Source organism: Anomalospiza imberbis, chromosome 7 (assembly GCF_031753505.1).
Source record: "Anomalospiza imberbis isolate Cuckoo-Finch-1a 21T00152 chromosome 7, ASM3175350v1, whole genome shotgun sequence".
NCBI lineage: Eukaryota > Metazoa > Chordata > Aves > Passeriformes > Viduidae > Anomalospiza > Anomalospiza imberbis.
The window spans coordinates 1,803,027-1,817,123 of record NC_089687.1 but is presented as its reverse complement, the minus strand read 5'-3'; the positions used below and the strand labels follow the sequence as shown (position 1 = coordinate 1,817,123).

General features: G+C 48.3%; 2 long non-coding RNA genes across 2 annotated transcripts in view; both read left to right on the top strand.

Annotated features, from left to right (window-relative positions):
• The window catches only part of LOC137476771 (uncharacterized), a 95,387-nt gene that overhangs the window by 59,856 nt on the left and 21,434 nt on the right, over positions 1–14,097 (top strand). The window lies entirely within an intron of this gene.
• Positions 315–8,457, top strand: LOC137476769 (uncharacterized). The gene is made up of 3 exons (XR_011000573.1): positions 315–1,021; positions 7,479–7,562; positions 7,991–8,457. It is a non-coding gene; the product is annotated as an uncharacterized lncRNA (long non-coding RNA).

Genomic DNA, 14,097 nt, shown 5'->3' with positions numbered 1-14,097 from the left:
TTTTGCCATGGGCAGGGACACCTTCCACTATCCCAGATTGCTCCAACCAGGCCTTGGACACTTCCAGGGATCCAGGGGCAGCCACAGCTTATCTGGGAATTCCATCCCAGCCCCTCCTCACCCTTCCAGCCAGGAATTCTCAATTCTCAATCTCCCACCCATCCCTGCCCTCTGGCAGTGGGAGCCATTCCCTGTGTCCTGTCCCTCCATGCCTTGTCCCCAGTCCCTCTCCAGCTCTCCTGGAACCCCTTTAGGCTCTGGAAGGGGCTCTGAGCTCTCCCTGGAGCCTTCCCTTCTCCAGACATCATCCACAATTCCATGTGCTGCTCTGGTGCAGCATCAGGATTTGGGAGACACCATGGGAAGAAGGCAGGGAGGGGTAAGAAAAGGAGATCTTTGGAACAATTCTTTCACTGCCCTGGTTTTTCAGCACTTTGGGGATCCAGCCCTTCAGTTAATGGTGTGTGATCAGCAGAATTAAGAAAGAGACCACTGAGAAGCCCAAATTAGCACTATCATAGAAATAATGGGGCACAAAAGGCTTATTTTAGGGATCAAAACCTCTGCTGGGCAACCAGATCCTCAGTGAGATATTATTTTAATTGGTGATGTTCCTCAAGCTTCAGCAGCCGCTTCACAACCTGATTTGAGCCACCAGAAGCCAAAACTACCCGTCAGCCTCCTCACACCCTTGTAAGTGAAGGAACAGCCACTCCTGTGGGAGTATCCTGGCAATATCCTGCAATCTCCCAGCTCAATCCACTCCAGCTAATAATAACTGGCCTTGCTTCCCCTCCAGCAAGCGTGGCTGGAAGGAGGAACCTCTTCAAGCTTTAAATAACCTCCTGGATTCCCCCCTCCGGACCTGTGCTCCAGCTGGGAGCAGCTTTCCTGTTTGTTTGTTTGTTCCCTTTTCCTTGCCATGATTGCAGAGAGGAAGGAATCTGGCTCCTACCTCCCTGAAGACCTCGGGCTTGGAGAGCAATTACTCAGCACTGCAGGCTCTGGTGGAGAATTAAAGGTCAGGGCACTTTTACTGGGGGTTTTTATTCTGGGCTTGCACGAGGTCACAGCTGATGATAAGCACATGTTCAAATCCACGTTTCCAAAGCAGTTCACAGTCCTGAGAGTGGCTGTGAAAATCCAAGGAGAGCATTTTTAACCCTCTCTTTTCTCCTGATTTTTGAGAGGAAAAAGCTTTTGGAGCCAAATTCCAGTGAGACAGAGGGAGGGTGGTGGTGGGACCTCTCCATCAGGGGTTGTGCTTTTGGGTTTTTGACAAAACCCTCCCCGAGCTGCCTCTCTCCTGGAGGTGTTGGCTCCTTCGGGGCTCTGGGGGATTCAGTGTGCTCCTCAGCTGTTTCTGAAAAGCAGCTCTGACCTTGGCTTGGCACGGGCTGGAATTGCAGAGGCTGGAGCCTCCAGCTGGAAGGATGGTTTGGAGGAAAACTCTAGCCACCAATTATCCCAGGGGCATTCCAATCCTGACCGTCCTGGGGCATTCCCTGCCGGAAGCAGGATCCCACCTGTCCTCAACCCACCATGCCTGAGGTCAGCCGAGGTTTTCCCGGCTGCCACACACCAGGATCTTGCTGGGGGTGGAATTCTGGCTCCGTGGAGCTGGAAATGAGCTGTTGGAAGAGGACTGGCAGGGGGCTGGGGCAGCTCCTGCCTCTCCTGACCCTGGAATGCTGCACTTCCAGCGCTGATGGATGGCCCCGCCTGACGGAGCCCCGTCCTGAGCTCTGCCAGATGTGAGATTAATTTATTGCATCTGTCCAAACAGAAAATATTCCTATTTTCTTGGGTTCCAGCTTAATGGAGAGTGCCACGCTCAGGTGACCTTGGCCCAGCCTGGTGGGTCTGTCACCCCTGGAGTGAGGGGACACCAAGCATCACTCATAATCCAAAGATGAAACAAGGCAGAAAATCCAGAAGAAGGAGGCTGAGCTGGGATGTGCAGGGGGAAAAAAAAATCCGAGCTCTGCTTCAGCTGCATGAGGAGCAGCAGCAGAACAGCTTGTGTTTTAATTAATAAGGCAATAATTTGGCGTGGAGCATCTGAATGTGGCTGATTGCACACTGCAGCATCACATCCTGCAGCAGGAGAGCAGCAGGGAAAGCTTCCAGCAGCACAGCCCAGGCCAGGAGGGATCTGCAGCCACCAGCAAGTGCTGGGCCAAAGCTGAGACTTCAAATTCCCAGCGAGTTCAGTGGGAATTCTGCCTGATTAAAGCTTGAGCCGCAGTCCAGGAATTTCTGTCTCTGCCGCAATCCAGCCAGGCTTTGCGCAGGAGCTTGGGAGCAATCTATTCCCCTTGATGGAGGCTTTTCTTGGAGAGAATTCAAGTTTATTCCATTAGAAAAGGGTTTAGTCTTCCCTTTTTATGGTGGTGGGAAAGGAAAACCACTGGGCTGTCCCTGAGCTGGGACAGCTCAGATCTCACTTGGTTTTAACCTTCTCTCCTGAAGGAAAGCCTGCTAAAGCAGCTTTAGACTTGAGAAAGGACTTTAGACACGAGAAAGGAACATTAGAAATTGTTGTTCCTTATAATGAGGGCCAAAGGATCCCGGGGAAGTGAAATAGGATCATAATTATGTGGGCACCTTCCTTTTGCCGGGTCAAGAAATTGGATAATTCAGCTGGAATTTCAAAGGGAAGAGCAATTGGAATAAGATGAACTTCTGACCCTGTAATTACAACTCAGAGCTTGGCAGAAGGTGGGTGGCATCCTGCCCAAAATGACATGACAAAAATAAGAATCAAAAGGGCTAAAGACCACTGAACGTGGTCTGAAATAGCTCAGTCTTGAGGAATTAAAAAAAAAAAAAAAAACCAAAAAAAAACACCACAAAAAACAACAAGGAAGGATTTCATTAAGAGAGGCAGGAAGGATCATAAGGAAAAGTGAAACTCACCTGCCAATAGAAGGGAAACCAAATCTTGGTGATAGCTGAGGGGATTTTATCTGGGGTGTCACAGGCAGTGCCACATCCACATGTTTTTTTGGCGCTTTCAAGGATGGGGACTCCCTGTGCCAAAGCAAAGAAATTTTTCCTGACTTTAAGGAAAATGTGGGAATGGGAGGAAAATGGCAACAGAAATTATGTCCTAATGTTGTCTGCTTGCTGGTTTGCGTGCTTTGCTGGGTGGTGGGGACAGGGCAGGTTCTTTTGGGTGGCTTTTGGGGGCGCAGACACCTCCAAGCTCCCATCATCCCTGGGGACATCCCACCCTGTCCCACCAGCTGCTTTTCCAGCAGTAAAACCAGAAGCTGGAAGGAAAAAAAACCATCTCAGCCCCCAAAGCAAAGGCCCTGCCTTTGTCACCAGCTCTCCTTCCACAAAGCTCACTTTATTTTCTCCCCAGCATTCAGGTCTCTGTCTAAAGAAAACACAGAAAACATTCAGAGACATTTTTTTCCTTCTGCTTTGTTTATCAGCAAGATTAAGATTCCTGGCTGTGGAAGAAAGGAATATCTCCATTTATTTGTTTCAGGGCATGTGGAGTGCATTTGTTTCCTAGGATGCAAATTCATTGTTCCTGCTCTGAATGGAAGCCCCGGTGCCAAGAGCTGCTGTCGGATTGGGATCTCTTGGCATCGTTTTTGCTGGAACTCCTCACACAGAGCAGGGATTTGAGTCGTCCCAATATTCTGCCACTGGAAAAGCTTTCCCAGTTTAATTCTTAAACTTTCTTTCAGATGATTTCCCCTTTGCTAAAGTCCCGCCGTGCCTCAGGGTGGGATTTTGGGATGTGGATCACGCCACCAGCCCTGGGGTGCTGCACCAGCTGCCTGCACCACCAAAAAGGGAGAAATTGGGCATTCAAATGCGATTGGCTGCACTTCCTAATTCCTTTTTCCTAATTCCATTTTTTGTTTATTTCTCTCCCTCGCGATTTTTTAAAATTGGGATTTACACACACACACACACACACACATATCCCAAAGTGCAGCTGCAGCTCCGAGTGCCACCAGGAAAAGCTGCAGTGTGAAATTCCATGGGATGAACACCCCGAGCTCCGTTTGTCCCCAGGGTGGGCAGGATGCTGTGCCCAGCCCGGCTCAGGGGCTGCCACCTCCCATTAGCTGCAGCAGGGGATGGCACGTTGTGACATGGCTGTGCCTGACATGCCATGTCACCCTGGGAGATAATGACTTGGAAATTCGTGCTAATAATTGTTTTGGCTGTTCCCCCAGAATGAGCGGGTTTGGTTTGGTTCTGTTGTTTTTTTTTTTTTGTTTTGGTTTTTTTTTTTTTTTTTTTTTTTTTTGTAATTTTTTTTGGTAATTTTTTTCCCCAGCAGAATGTCTCGCACTTAAAATTATTTTATTAGGGAACTGTTATTTTTTTCACACACAAAAAAAAAATGGTTGTGCCAGCTGGAGGTTGGGAGTTGGGACTGACATCCCTGCAGCCCCTCGGGACGGTTCTCCAGGGAAGATTTCACACCAATTCCAGCTCCTTGTAACCAAATCCTGCTACCCCAGACACCGTCACCTTCCTCAGGACCACGACTCTGATGCCTTCACCGCTGAGTAAAGGAATTTTATCATAAATATCCACGGCAGGATCCATGTCCAGAGAGGAGCAATGGAGCTGGGAAGGGGCTGGAGCCCCAGGATCAGCTGAGGGAGCTGGGAAGGGCTCAGCCTGGAGAGAAGGAGGATCCAGGAGGGAAAAGCTCTGCAGCAGAGCCTTCCTCAGACTCCCCTCACTTCTTTTTCCCCTCACGTTTTCTCCCACTTTTTGATTTTCCCATCACAGGAGGAGAGACCTGAAGGGAATGGAGCTGGGAAGGGAATGGAGAATTCCTGAGGGAGCTGGGAAGGGAATGGAGAATTCCTGAGGGAGCTGGGAAGGGGCTGGAGAATCCCTGAGGGAGCTGGGAAGGGAATGGAGAATTCCTGAGGGAGCTGGGAAGGGGCTGGAGAATTCCTGAGGGAGCTGGGAAGGGGCTCAGCCTGGAGCAAAGGAGGATCCCCAGGGATCTTTTCCCTCTCTGGAATTCCCTGCCAGGAGGGGACAGCCGGGGGGTTTGGGATCATCCCAGGGAACAGGGACAGGAGGAGAGGGAACGGCCTCAGGCTGGCCCAGGGCAGCTCAGGGTGCATTTTGGGGAAATTCCTCCATGGAAAGCGATTTCCAGCCCAGGCACAGCAGCCAGGCCAGTGGTGAAGCCCCAGAGGTGTTGAGCTAGAAATGCCAGGTTTGGAGGTGAAATATTTGGATGCGTTTTCTGCAGGGCCCTCGGCCTGGGCCCAGCATCTGGGGCTGAGAACCCTCCTTGTCCTCCTGCTCTTCTGCTCCTGGGGCATTTCCAGGATTTTCCAGCCATCCAAACCACCTCACCTGGGCAGCCCTCATCCTAAAAATCAGCAAATCTGGCATCACATCCCAGTTTGGCCAGGCTTTCCCAGCAGGGCTGGATCTTTCCCCAGGCATGCAAGAAGTCCCCTCTCTTACCGAATCACAGAATCCTTTAGGATGGAAAAGACCTTTAAGATTTGGGTTTGGGAAAGAAAAAAAAAAAAAAAAAGGAAAAAATAGAATTACTTGGAAAAATTACAGGCAAGTAAGTTAAATGGTCTGGCTTCCTCTCCAGCAAATTCCAGCAGGAATTTCTGGCCACACTTTGCCTCACAGAGCTGCAACATCACCTAAATATCTTGAGGTTCCCCTTCTTTGGGGGAACAACACTCCAGAGCTTCATGGTCACGTTTCCTGGAAAAATCAATCCTCTCCTCCCCCCAAAAAAACCCAGTTTATGTTAAAAAAACCCAGTTTATATTAAAGAAATAAATTAATTTAGCAGCACTGAAGCCCATTTCAATTTGACTTGTGAATTTAGTTCTGTATAGACATTTACATTATTAAATAGGTTGCAAAGCCTTAATTAAATAAACTTTAGTTCTTGCTGTAGGATTTTATCAGGGAAACCCAAACAATCCCTTCTGACATCATTTAACTTCTCCCTCTTTCTTTCCCTTTTCCTTGTCAAAATATTCATCCCAACTGGCACATTCTCCCTGAGTATTTAGATTTTTGCAGACATTTTTACAAACTATTTTCATTTTTGTGGAAAAACTCTCCCATCTGTTTATTTCCCTCTTGCAACTGGCTGGGATGACTGGAATTGGAGAGATCAGGGAAGAGTCGATGGCACCGGGAAAGACCCTGGAGTGGCTTTCCCTAGGTTCAGTCATGATGCTTTCCCCTCAGAGGCAGTTCCTTATCTGCTTGGAGATCCTGCTCTTGAAAACAAATTATCCAAGACATCCCTATTCCACAGGTTTCAGCAGGTGAAATTTGGAAAATTCTTTGCAAAACTCCAAACAAAACCCTCGCTGCAAAAGGCGCTGTCGGAATCTGAGCTTCAGGCGCAGCCCGAGGTGAAGAGCACATTTTGCAGAAATATTGTGAATATTTTCATATCATATGGGCTGCTCTGACAAGCAGAGAGACTGTTTTCCCTTTTAAATGAAATAATAAATAAAATCAGAAAAGCAGGGCTGCAGGAGGATGGGTTAAGGTGGGATACTGGGAAGGAATTCCTGGCTGGGAGAGGGGTGAGGCCCTGGCACAGGGTGCCCAGAGAAGCTGTGGCTGCCCCTGGATCCCTGGAAATGTCCAAGGTGAGGTTGGAGCAGCCTGGGACAGTGGAAGGTGTCCCTGCCCGTGGTATGGTATGAACTGGATGAGCCTTAGGTCCCTTCCCACCCAAACCAGTTTGGGATTCTCTGGTCCAGCATCCCAGTCCCTGTCTGTGACTGCTTCAGGCTCTGTGCTTGTTGCAGGTTCCTTAAAGATAAATCCCATGAGGTTATTCCCCCCTTTTTCTGTAATTTATTTAGTGCCAAGCAGGAGGAATTCAGTCCCTGGAGTGCACATGGTGTCACTTTTATGTATAAATTCCAGACTATTTAAAATCCATGTGGATGTGACACTTGGTGACACAGCTTAGTGGTGGCCTTGGCAGTGCTGGGGAAGAAGTTGGACTTGATAACCTTGGAGGTCTCTTCCAACCTAAACAATTCCCTAATTCTAAATTCCTTCTCTGGGCAGCTCCCAAGGTGAATGAATCATTGCTGGAACTGCTGGATGCTGCCAGTGTTCTACAGCCAGCTCTTGGAATTAATTCACTGTTGGAGGGCGGATTGTGCTCAGAACAGGGAAATTCCACAGTAATTAATACAATATCAAAAATAAATACAATATCAAAAATAAATACAATACCAAAAAAAGGTTTGTACACACAGCTGATGCTGAAAGTGGGGTCCCTCCCAATCCCGATTTTTCCAGCATCAGGTTCCAGTGGGAAGGGCTGGGCTGGACAAGCAGAGCCCCTGGGGAGCCCAAACTTCCTCCCTCCTGCTCTGAGCCCTCAGGACAATTGTGAGTCAATAACCTTTTCCTGAAACCACTTTATACTCAACCGTTATTTTTTTCCTCTAGCATTGTTCCTTCTTTCCCAGGGGAAATGTCCAAGCCCTTATTGCTCGTCAGGAGGTCACTGGGAATGATGTTATCACTCCATGGGGTCCCAGCACTGGCTGCAGGTGAGCACAAGCACAGCACATCTGGAGCACTTTAACATCTGTATCTGCATCAGACCCCTCGTGGGGCAGAGGAAAAGAAAAGCACCAAAAAGCCATTTGTGAGAGCTAATCCAGGAAAAAAAAAAACGTGGTAAAACAAGGTTTTTACAACGGCATGGAGTGGCAGGACAAGGGGGATGGGTTCACACTGACAGGGCAGGGGTAGATTTGTGATAAGGAAGGAATTCCTGGGTGGCCCTGGCTCAGGGTGCCCAGAGAAGCTGTGACTGCCCCTGGATCCCTGGAAGTGTCCCAGGCCAGGCTGGAGCAGCCTGGGATAGTGGAAAGTGTCCCTGCCCGTGGCAGGAGTGGAATGAGATGAGCTTTAAGGTCCATTCCAACCCAAACCAGTCTGGAATTCCATGATCTCTCTTCCCTGGGCTTTGCAGAGCTCCTTGGACAAACACTGTGGTGTGGTCCAGACCTGCTGCTGGCTGGGGAGAAGATTTTACAGTCACAGAGTCTTAAAATCCTTCAGGTTGGAAAGGACCTTTCAGGTCATCATGTCCAGTTGCTAAGATGTTATTTACAAATCTGTTTTCTTCACCCCAGTTGCTCCATTGCAGAGAAAATTTGATGTTTATTCACTAAAATATTGAATGAATCCAGCAGTGCCACAGTTTGTTCCCAGTTATCTTTCCATGAGGTTATCCCTATATCCATGGGTTCTCCCCTACCATTTGCTCCCCCTCCAGACAGCAGCATCCACAGGACGGGAAGTGCTGGTGGCTCATCCCAGTTTAATTTTTTGGGCATTCACAGGGGCTACAACCACTGTTTTCCACCTTTGTCTCATGGCTGAATTCCCCAGGAGCATCTCAGCCCTCACCAACTTGCCCCCAGCCTGGGTTCCATTTTAAACATGGAGATTTTGATTCTCCATGAGATTTTGAGCACCCCCAGGCCAGGGAGTCGTGCTGGAAAAGGCCCCTCATGGCTCAGGAGACTCCCGGGATCACTCTGGGAAGTGCCAGGCTCTGTCTGTAGTGCCACCCTCAGAGGGGACAGCTCTGCAGCCCGTGTCCCCTCTCCATGGGATGTCCCATGGCCAGGAAGCTCCTGGGATCCATGGGAAATGATCCAGCCCTCAGTGATGCTGTTTCCATTGATCCAGGCTCTGCCTGAGGCTGGACACAGGGATTTGGTGTTCCCCACTGCCCACATTCCAAACCTGCCAGGCACGAGCTCATCCCACATGGGTGTAGAACGTGCCCTGCTCTCATTCTGGTGCCACAGGTGATATTTGGTGGGAAAATTTGAGCTTGGATGCCCAAGATCTGTTGGAATTCCCCCTTTTTTCATGGATAGAGCTGCACAGCTCCAACAGTCATATCCTGCTTCTCCCTGTTTGCCTCCCAGATTTTCTCCTACGTGCTGGAACAACCTGCAAGAGCCTCAAACCTTCCTTCCCTTCCACTTGTGACCATTGGCATGGTGACAGCCAACAGATAAAAAAGAGCACAGCCCAAACCCTTGGAAAAAGCAGTGCCGCTCCTGCTGGGAATCCTTGGGTTTGTCTCCAGGAGAGCCCAGAGGCCTGGGAACTGTTTGGAAAAGAGAATCCAGAACTCATCCTATCAAACCAAATTGGCAGGGATGGATCCGTTTTGGCTTGCCCCTCATTTCACATGGATGTGGAGAAATCCACACGCATCCCATTTACGGCTTCGAGGAAATTTCTCCTGGCCCGATCCATGTGGGACATATGGAATCCATTTACCCTCACACCTGGCCACATATATTTGTTATGAAAGGTTCATGACTCCACGGGCTGTGTGACCTATTCCCAGGGTGATTGGAGTTAAATGTGTTTCCTGCTCTCCCAAATTCCATATAAACCGAATAAACCAATCCATAGATCCCCGGTGTAATATCCTGAGCCTACAAACACACGCAGGCAATAAGTCAGGGAGGAGGGAAAAATCCAATTGCTGCTTCCCATTAGTGAGCAGATGTAAGGGGAAGGGAAGGAGGGCAGAAAAAACCCTGGAAATTCAGGGAACAACAGGAATTTTGTCATTCTCAAGCCCTAAAACCAGTTTCAAGCCCAACTTCTGATCTTGGAGCTGATGCTCCATGTGGAAAAGGTGATTTTGGAGCCTCAGGGAATGGGAATGATGCTCCATGCCTTGGGGTGTTCAGGCATCATTTCATTGCACTTGTAATAGATAAAGGAAACCTCTAAAAAATATGAAGAGGGGATTTTTCCATGGGCAGGTGGGGACTGGACAAGGGGGATTGGTTTTAAACTGAATGAGAGAAGATTTAGATTAGAAATTGGGAATGAATTGTTCCCTGTGAGGCTGGGGGACCCTGGCACATCCCTGGCAGAGTCCAAGGCCAGGTTGGAGAAAACTGGGACAGGGGAGGATGTTGGGGGTGGAACCAGATGAGTTTTAAGGTCCCTTTCAACCCAAACCAGTCTGGAATTCCACAATTCCATGACTCTCTGACTATCACAGCAGTGCCACAGTCTCAGAGGGTCGGGAAGGGCTGTTGGATGCTCTGGATAATTCCTCCCCCATCCTGCATCCCCCAGCAGGGCACAGCCACACGCTGCATCCCCATGGCCCTGACCTTTCCAGGGAAGCCAAGTCAGCTCCTCTTAGGATCAGCAGCTGGCATTTATGGCCGCAGTCTCTACATCCCATAAATGCAGCACCCTGCTTGTCATCCCAGCCCACCACGCCACTCCTGCTCTGCTCACCCCGATCACACAGGACAAAAATCCACCCCAATAACAACAAAAAAAAGTCACTTTAGGAAAGGAGGGCAGAACAGGGATCAACCCCACATTTCCCAACCCACCCCTCCTTTCCCTGGGGAGAATTTTCCCTCAAGGAACTAGAGCGAGAGGTTGTGCAATGACTTTGTGCTGATGCAGCAGCACGAAATACCAAGTGAATCCTTTCCAAAAGAGTCGAGTTGGATGCCATTATTTCTTGTTGGTAGACAGAAGGAGAGTGGGAAAAACTCCTGTTTTGGGAGCCAAGCGCTGCAGAGGAGAGCGATTAGCAGATGGCGTGGAAATTAGCTCATTATTATTAATTTGCCAGGCCTTTCCCAGTTCCTGAATTGCCCTTTGGAAGCTGTAAGGCAGCGTGTGCATATGGACAAAAGGAGGCTGCTTTTGGCAGAGGAGCTAATTAAGAGCTGTGCCACCCACTCCCTGAATGGGAGGCCTTCCCACCTGCCCCATCCTGGATTTGGGATGAGCGGCGCCGGGATAATGCTCAATAGGGAACCCCCACGCCTGGTGCTTATTAATGTGCTGATGTTTTGTGTGAAGGAGTTAATGCTGCAAAAGGCTCTTTTTTTCTGTTTCTAAGGGGTTTTTGTGGAGGTGGTTACAGCGACTGTTTAACAGCACTGAATATATCTATTTATTGGGAAAATAATTTAGGGAAAAACATGCTTCAGCACACCAAAACCTCTCCTCCATCCTCTTTCAAACTGGATTTTTTGCTTAGATTGTTGCACGTCCTTTTATTTCTTTCCAGGACATCACTGCCCTGTGGAGCTGAGAGAAGAATTTGGGCTGGTAGCCCAAAATTAGCTCAAAAAGAAAGGAGCTCAAAGTCTGAATTTATAGTGGCTACACAGCCTCGAGTGGAGCTGCAGTAGGAACTTTTCTCCCAGCTCCTTTGTCTAAATGCTGCTGCAAATAATAACAATGATTATGAGAATGATTATGATAATGATGATAATGATGATGATGATGACGATGATGATAATAATAACAAATAATAAGCATGGAATGGTTTGGCTTGAAAGGGACCTTAAAGATCACCCAGTTCAAATCCCTTTCCATGGGCAGGGAAACCTTCCAGTATCCTAGGTTGCTCTGTGACCCGTCATCTTCATCACTATCATTTCCCACACTAATATAAAATATTATTATTATAAATTATTCAATATAAATTATAAATTTGTAGATTTTAAAGGGACATCCAAAGGCTGGTTAGGACCACGCAAAACCATCCCTTTGGATGCCTTTTTCCATCCTCTCCAGGAGCTTTAAGCACTAAGACAGCCCCACTTGGAAAGAAAGCCCTGCAGCCTCACTCAGGCCAATTAAAGGCAGCACAGAGGAGATCCCACCCTCGGCTGCTTTCCAGCGGCAGGAAAGCTGGAATTGTCATCCTCATCCAGAGTGGCAGCAGCTGTGAGCCAGGGGAGGGCTGGAAGTGACAGCGCCGCTGTGTCATCGCAGCGACAGCGCTAATTGCTCGCGTGGCACGGCTCCTAATTGATTTCCTCCTCATTAACGCCGCGATGCCGCTGCGAGGATAGATCCGGGGTGAAGCATGGCAGATCTGGAATATGGGGAGATGGGTGAGGGAATGCTGGGCATGGAAAGCCAGGAAAATGGGAGAGAGAAAGTTAATTAGGGAGCTCGTGTTAATGTGGTGTCAGAGCAGAAGGTGTTGGGTTGAATCAGGGAATACCCCTTGAGTCATGGAAGGTTTGGGGTGAAGGGACCTTAGAGCTCATCCCATTGCACCCTTGCCATGGGCAGGGACACCTTCCACTGTCCCAGATTGTTCCAACCCAGCCTTGGACACTTCCAGGGATCCAGGGGCAGCCACAGCTTCTCTGGGAAGTCCATTCCAGGGCCTCCCCACTGTCACAGCCAAGAACTCCTTCCCAATAGCAAATTGCAATCTCCTCTCAGTTTCAAACCATTCCCCTCTGTCCTGCCACCATCTGTGTAAAAATTCCTACTCCAGCTCCTCCTGCTGCCAAAGCCTGGCAAGGAAATGTCAGGTAACCTGGGAAACCTGTGCCAGGGTGTCCCACCCTCACAGCCAGGAATTCCTTCCCAATATCCCATTTAATTCCGCCCTCCCTCAGTGGACAGCCACCCCCCCCTTATCCTGTCACTCCATCCCTTGTCCAAAACCCCTCCCCAGCTTTCAATATTTTCCCTATTTTCCCTGTTGTTCACTCTTTTCTCTATTTGTTTGGAGTTTTGAGCATGCACGGAATCCCTAGGAAAAGCCACCGTGACATTTCCCTGGGCACGAGGGGCTGAGCGGTTCCATGGCATCCTCCAGACGGAAATCCTCAGAGCAGCTACAATGCGCTTTGTAATTAGAGTTAATTAACACTTCTGCAAATTGGTCTTTATTTAAGACCAGCTGCCGAGGCGGGAAAAAAAAAAAAAGTCTATCAGCCCATAAAATATTAATTAGCACAAGTGTCTTGTCTGCTACCGCTGGGCTGTGTGAGGATGGGAGTTGGGCAAAGGGAGATTTGTTTCCTTGGATAAAGAGTTTGGGAGCAGGAATTTGAAATGGATAAACTCAGATTTCCTCCCTCAGCCCCCACACACGTCACAGGTAGAGGGACAAAGTCTTGTCCCCTAAAACACAGCCCAGCAGCCTAGAAATACATTTGGAAGTGCAAGGGAGAGGATGTGGGGAGGAATAAAAATGAAATTTCATTCACACATCAGTTGTGGGAGATCCCAGTGGTTTAATCACAGAATCATGGAATGGTTTGGGATGGAAGGGACCTTAAAGCACAAAATTCCAACCCTTGCCATGCCACTATCCCAAGCTGCTCCAAGCCCCATCCAAGCTGGTCTTGGACACTTCCAGGGATGTGATGATGTGAAAAACTCTTCCAAATTAATCTCCCCTTTCCCTTCAACACCTCCTTCCTCCGGGATTTTCCCTATTTCCTTCTTGTCATTGTTTTTACTGTTTAAACCCACCCGACAAATACCCACCCAAACTTCATGAGAAATACCCTTTAAAACAAGGATTTTTTCCCCCAAACTTTCCTGCTTGTGGGATTTTGTGCTGAGGCCACAGCGGGGCCGATTCCTGTGCGGCTCCGCTCCACTCTGACTGAATTAGGTCAGGGGCTTCTCCAGGCTATAACCGTCTTCAACTTATGTGACAGGAACAAATAGGAAATATTTAAAGTTAAGGCTCTGCAAGTACTTTTATTCAGCATAAAGATGGGATCACTTGGAGTTTATATCTGCTTGCTAAAAGTTCCTGTAAGGAGCTGGGCGAGGGATGAGAAAATTCGAAAAAATGTCCTTTTTCTCCCTTTCTGTGGAATCTGGATTGGTGCTCACGCTCAGAAAAACCAGCCTGAGTTTGCAAAAGAAAAAATCTCCAACAACTCCAGAAACAAATAGCTGCAGGGAAGGCAAAGTGAAATGTAAAAATATCCCAATTTCAATGGAATTTTTCAAACCAGCTTTGCACTGAATTCCCTTGAAAATATGTCAAATCTGCATGGAGGCCATTAACAATTCCTGGTGGATCCAGTGAAGAGTTCCAGCAAGGAAACCATTTCTTTGCAAAAGGAAAAAAATATTTAATTCCAGTTTAAAGCCTGGATGTTGCTTGTGTTGTATTTTTATTTTGTTTTCCAGCATAAACTCAGGGAAGGTTTAGAGAGGATTAAAACTGAACTTAGCTGAAACAGATTCCAGACCAACACCACGGTGAGGTTTTGTTTTGTTTTAGAGTTTTTT